Source organism: Lacerta agilis, chromosome 14 (genome assembly GCF_009819535.1).
Source record: "Lacerta agilis isolate rLacAgi1 chromosome 14, rLacAgi1.pri, whole genome shotgun sequence".
NCBI lineage: Eukaryota > Metazoa > Chordata > Lepidosauria > Squamata > Lacertidae > Lacerta > Lacerta agilis.
This window is the reverse complement of record NC_046325.1, coordinates 27203525-27210156: the sequence shown is the minus strand read 5'-3', so window position 1 is coordinate 27210156 and position 6632 is coordinate 27203525.

Below are 6632 nucleotides of genomic sequence, written 5' to 3'. Positions count from 1 at the left end.
TCCCCTCTCCGGCCCGGATCCCCCACCTGGACCCCTCGGGGGGCGCCGCCGTCGCCCGCCCCACCGAGACCCATCGCCCCCTTTTCTTGCTGCACCACTTTCCCCCGGCCGGTCTCACTGACTCACCGACGCTTCTCCTCTCGCTGCCGAAGCTGCTGCAAGGATCATCTCGGTTCTTCTCTTCTCTTCCCCAAGTCCCAAAACTCTGGGGTGGGGGAAGCGGGAAACTGGGCGCCACTCCCTGCTATACAGGGAAAGGGAGAAACGGGGCCCTCTCTCCTCCACCTTGCTAACAGGTTCAGTTACTGAATCCCCCGCCGCCGCGCAGGTGTCGTGGGGGTGTGGAAAAGCTACCCCCCTAACAAAGGGCCCTTGGGTGCAAAGCAACTTGTTTTCTGTCTAGGCCGCCGATAAGTTAATCTGCAAGTGACAGGGGTGCTTCGGGGGCCCCCGGCAATGATTTTGTGGAGTAACAGCTCCCTGCCCTCCCTGGATAAAAAGGGGACACGTGGACGGGCTATGCTTCAGATCCTTCCGATGGACTCTATTAGGATTATTGGACACAGTGGCAACATTTGGCCGGCGGGGGGGGGTTCCCCTCAAACAAGACATTCATGGGGGGATTATACCCCCCCACACGCGGTCTCCCAGCGATAATTATAAAGCCAAGGGGGAGGTCTCTCTATGGCCTGTCTAACCCAGCTCTCAACTATGCAGCCCCCAAAGAGGAATAGGGCCCCCCTATATGCGCTCTCTATCCACTGGCTCCCTCCCGAAAAGGCTTCCTAGTCCTCTATGCCAGTGTTGAGGGGAGCCCCGAAACAAGCCGGGGAGTGCTGCGTCCCCGCCACCGCTCAGTACATCCTGGGGCTTTCCCTATACAGTAGCTGGGAGCTAACTGGGTTTCCTCCGAAACCTCTGTTTGTGTTTTCCTCAGTACCCTCTGGGGCAAGATAGAAGTGGGTCCCCTATTTAGCGGATATGGGGAGAGAGCTCTGGGCGGATAGGATTATGGGGACGGCGCCCCCCTCTGACTTGATTGGAACTTCCCTCGGCGCTAAATCAGAGAAGAGGGATAGCATACAGTGGCGGGTGGAAGGTTCCTTTTAGAAGGCTGCCGGGGGTGGCGGTGGCGGTGGCGGGCGCGTGATTTGGCTTCCCCCGCTTCTATCTAGGGAGCCTTTCCTCGCGTCCCTCCAAATTATGGTGGAGGCGGCGGTGGGAGGGGGGAATGTGGGGCCTCGAAGCTCACAAGGGGAGGCGGCGGGAATTCTAGGCCTTGCCCCCGCCCTTCCGCCTCCTCCCGTCAGGCCTGAATCTTGAGTCTCGTCACACTTTGGTATGGCGACGGGGCTCGGTAGAGGGAGGGAGAGGGACCTCTCGGCGCAAAAACCCGCCGCTCCGGTTCTGGCTCAATCGGTTACCTTTAAACGGCCGCCATGGCCTGGGCCGCCTCCCGTCAAGTGCGCATGCGCCAACCGCCATCGGGAGTGGATGGAAGGCGAGGGAGAGGCGCCTCGGGAGGGGGAGGGGCGAGTTGCCCGCCTGCGAAGAAGGGCGCGTGAAGTGGAGGAGGCGGGGGGACGACGACGGAGTTTAAAATAAAATTGGGACGTTTTCAGCATTGAAAAAAAAAATAAAACACCCGTACTCCAATTTATGCGTAGGCGCTCTTAGAAAATAGTATATGTTGATTGGTGAGAAGGCAAGCAGGGAACACTGGGTAATTCGCGCTCAAAACATATAGTGAAAACCTCAGCTAGCTAACCCAATACGGTATAAAGTATTTGCAGTAAAGGCTGTGTTCTGAATTATTACTAAATATTGCAATATCACCAAACGTAAACAAGAGTCTTGAGACACTGTTAGACTAGCAAATTCAATTTTGGTCTCCATTCGTTGGCTTAGACTGGCACATCCAACACACATTTATAGCACCCTTTACTTCCCCCAACGAATCATGGGCGTTGCATTTTGTTAAGGGTGCTGGGAGTTGTAGCACTGTGAGGAAGAAACTATAATACCCAGGATTCTTTGGAGGAAGCCATGCGTTAATACATGGCTGTGTGGATTTTGTTTGGTTTTGTTTTAACTTGAAAAAAATGTGCCAGGGAGAGAGGAGCTAGCGAGAGCAAGGGGGCAATTGCAGTAGTTCAGAGCAGGGGGAGGTATGGTGTGGGAGGTGGGGCAAGCTGGGTAAGGGGCACATGGCACAGGCAATTGGTGCTGTGTGCCAGCCCCTCCTCCTCCTCCAACCTGGGGAATTGTGGTTGTCCTGTCAGCCAGCCCTTGGGTCTGCACATGGTTGTTGCTGAATACCAGGTCAGCTTGGAATAAGATCTCCCTCATCCATGACTGGATTGTGGGTGAGGAAGCCAATGTGGTCTGTATGACTGAGATCTGGGTGGGTGAGAAGGGTGAAGTTGGTCTCAGCCAACTGTGCCCACCTGGGTACTCAGGGCAGCATCAGGGCAGACCTGAGGGGCAAGGAAGGGGAGCTGCTGTGGTTTATAGAGATCCTCTCTCCAGGTTCTTGTCCAGTTTGAGTGGCGGGGGGGGGGGATCTAGAGTGTGTGTGCCTAGTATTGGACAATCAGGATAGATTAGGGATTCTGCTGGCTTCCCACCCACCTTGTTGCCCAGCAGTCTCCCTGCCTGGACCTTGTTTTCTCGACTGGGCAGTTGGAGGGTAATCTGAAATTGAGGGGTATTGACACCAGTCCACTGTCATGGTCAGATCACTTCCTGTTGAGATTTAGGCTTTCAGCACTTTTCCCTCTCTACAGAGGCAGGGAACCTATTAGGATGGTCCGCCCTCAATTTACAATGGATAATGATCTAATAAGTAATTGAATAAGATAATGGATATTTGGTTAATTTATGAAACTGTTAAAGAAGAATGGAAATGAAACCCAGAAAGGAGAGGTCGGGGGAAGTCGCCCTAAGATGTTAAAGGAAAAATGTGAGGATTATATAAGAGTTGTTTGTGTTGTGTTTGTTTTTGTATTTGTTTTATATGTTTTGTATCTTATAAAATGAATAAAAATATTTATATATATAAAAAGGATGGTCTGCCCTCAGAGGCTGATGGATCCATTGACTTTCCAGACAGCTCAGAGGGATTTCTCGGCTGATATGACTGGCAATCCTGTCAAAGCCCAGGCTGACCTCTGATACAACCGTTGACACGATTGCTCTTGAGCGCCATCTCCTGCTTTGTGGAATTCATTTGGCTCCCTGGTATACTCCAGAGCTTATTCTTTTGCAAAGAGTCTGGTCTGTTTGTCCTATGTAGAATGAAGAAGGGCATTTCTGGCAGCTGGTTGCATTGAACAGGTGAACTGACCCCCTGATGTTTGTGGATGACATAATTAGGTCCTGTAATAAGTGTTGCCAGAGGAGAAATGGGGACAAAAAGAATATTAACAGTTTATCATTCTGTTAAGTAATGAAGTCATAAATGAATCCCCTAAAATTATTCAAATTATACCCTCAGTTATAAATCCAGGCCCCAGTGTTTAACTAGCTGCTAGATTGGACGCACCATGTAACTCAACATTAAAGCTGTCCAAAGACTCCGAATGAGCTATAGGTGTTCCATTTTCTTTCTTTTTTTATCAAGAATTTATTAATTTTTAAAAAGATATATAAAAATAAACATACAAAATACAAAACAAAACACAACCACAATACACTACAAAACCAAAATACAAAAACAAAACCTAACAAACAAACAATTATTTAACTATACTTATCTTATTTATAATCTTATTTTGGGACTTCCTCACGTCCTCTCTTCTGCGTTCATTTCAAATATACTGTAGTAACTTTATAACATTTTTCAATTTCATGGAATTTCATGGTTGGTCATGCCCAGCAGAAAAGCTTCTGGTTTCTTAGTAAATGTGTTTTTCAACACTCTTTTAAGTTCATTATAAATTTTCTCCCTGAAGTCCTTTACCTTTGGGCACGTCCACCACATGTGATAGAAGGTACCTTCTACTTGCTTGCGTTTCCAACATTCATTACTCATACCATGATACATCTTAGCTAACTTTACTGGAGTTAAATACCATCTATAAATCATTTTCATCATATTTTCCTTCAACACATTACATGCAGTAAACTTGGTACCCTCCCTCCACAATCTCTCCCAATCCTCCAACATTATGTTATGTCCAACATCCTTAGCCCAATCAATCATTACTGATTTGACCATTTCATCTTTTGTATGCCACTCTAGCAACAGATTATACATTCTGGAAAGATTCTTAGAGTTCGGTTCTATTAGCTCCGTTTCCAACTTGGATTTCTCTGACATAGGTGTTCCATTTTCTACATGGGGGCTGGTCAACTAATACCAGTTTCCAAATAATTCTTCCATTATGAGGTTTAAAGATCATCATTACCATATAGCAGTATTGAGATAGCTGGAAACTATAGAAAACTACAAAAGGGTTATATCAGCTGTCTCAGCTTAGGCCATAGGGCATCACAATGGTTACTCCCTTCACTCCTCTAAAAAATACACCCTTACCAGGTGACGGACACAAATCTACACCATAAACTTACAACCCTGTTAAACCACTTTGATAATCATGGCTTCTCCTGGAAAATCCTAGGAACTGTTGTTCGTTATGGTTGCTGGAAATTGTAGCTCTGTGGGGAGTCACCTAACAACTCTCTGGGGGAAGTCATGACTATTAAGTGATATAAGAGTGCTTTAAATATATGGTGTGACCCTTTTTAAGAGCTAAGTGCTAGTTGAGGCTCCAGCCTGCCTTACACTATCCTCCTTTCCCCCCTCTCAGCTATCACTTAGCTCTGCAGTGCACCTAGCCAACCTGTTGTTTTTTTAAAATAAATAAATAAATTAAATTAAAGCCACCTCATCTTTGTAAGGTGGAAAGACAAAGAGGTGGGGACAGATGTGGATTTAGGGGAGCATGACCGGTTCAGTCGCACTGGGCGTGGAGCCTCAGGGGCACAACAGGGGATACCACAACTATGATTTAGAATGGAGTGTGAGAGGCAGGAGGCACTAGAACATGACACCACTGAAATTTGAGGCCCCCCAAGGTCTGCCACTGGTGGGGAACAGAGAACCTTGTGGTGCCACAGAGCAATTTCCTAATGGAATTTATTTATTTTTGTTATCCAACACAGTAGTGAATCAAAGATCCAGCTACCCAAGAGTCTGGTGGTAGCAGAAAGGTCAGGTTTTATTTTTAATACAGCTGTTTTGTGTAAGAGCAGTTGTGCACAAAAGAATTTTTTTAAAAAAAAAAATTAAAATACAGTGATTGTGCCATTGTTATTATACCTCACCTTTTTCCTTGAAAGGGACTCAAGGTAGCTTACAGATAAAATAAGAACAGCTAAAAAGGGGGGACAATAATTTTATTAAAATTAAACATACACACACACACATATGCGACCCCCCATTTACGTGGGGGTTACGTTCCAAGGCATCACATGCATCAGTGAAATAGCATATATTTAAAACTATTTAAAAAGCCTGCAAACACTCTGTTCCACCCCTGCCCCATTCTGACCCTTTTTGTGATGTTTTTGGGTCACTTCTGGGGTCAGCACGATGCACGTGCACAGAGTCACATGCATATTGAAATCATGCAAATGGGGGGGGGGGGGAGGTTTGCCTGTATATTCAAGAACCAGGAAGAAAAATCAGGCTTCATCTTTTCCTTTGTGCTGGTGGGAACAAAATGGAAGCAGGTGGTCTGATGACAGACAGAGCCCAGTGAAATGTCCTCACACAATTAAAGAAATGACCACCACCCGCACATTGGGCTTCTGTACGCCCACAGCAACATGCACTTTTATATTAGAGTTTCTTCCCATATCAGATTATGCACTGATTGGTAAAATCTGCATTTAGGCTGGGGAAAGTGTGGACTGCCACTTGGATGAGGAGGATGTCATGTGGGCTACACACGGGGGGCGGGGAGAGAACCAGTTTCAAACCCAGCTTTAACTCCACTGTGACTTAGGAGCATGGTGATGTGATAGTTTTGCTTCCATTTTCAGGGTCCACACAGAAGGTAGCTTTGGAGAATTCTTGCTCGGACCCATGGCACTTGTGTTATCAGGTCCCACATTCACTGACCACTGTCCTCACCCACCCAGACAGACTTTCTCTGACAACAATGCGCTAGATACATGATACTCTTGACTACTTACCGGTAATAAGCAAGGAAGGGCAAGAGTCAAGCGTACAGCTGGTTGACCTCACACTTCCAAGAATCTTGTCCTCTTTCACACACTATTTAGAGTTTAGGAGCAGGTGACAACAAGAAATGTAAAATTTTGCTATGTTTGAGGGTGGCAGAACGGCCTCTGCCCACCTGTTCTGAAGATTCCATTAATGTTAATAGATTCCAAACCATTGTCAGATTCGCCTTCCCTTCTATCTCAAGGCATGAAGGCCCACAAACCACCCTGAAGTGTAGCTGCAATTCCAGTTTTAACTGTAATGGCTTCCCCTCCAAAGAAATGTTGGGAACTGACATCTTGTGGTACCAAGGGGGTGTTTGCCAGGATTGCTACTGGTGCTCTGTATTCCGAAGCAGGCAGGCAGGCAGAGAGTCAGGAAGGAAGATTTTAGTCCTTGT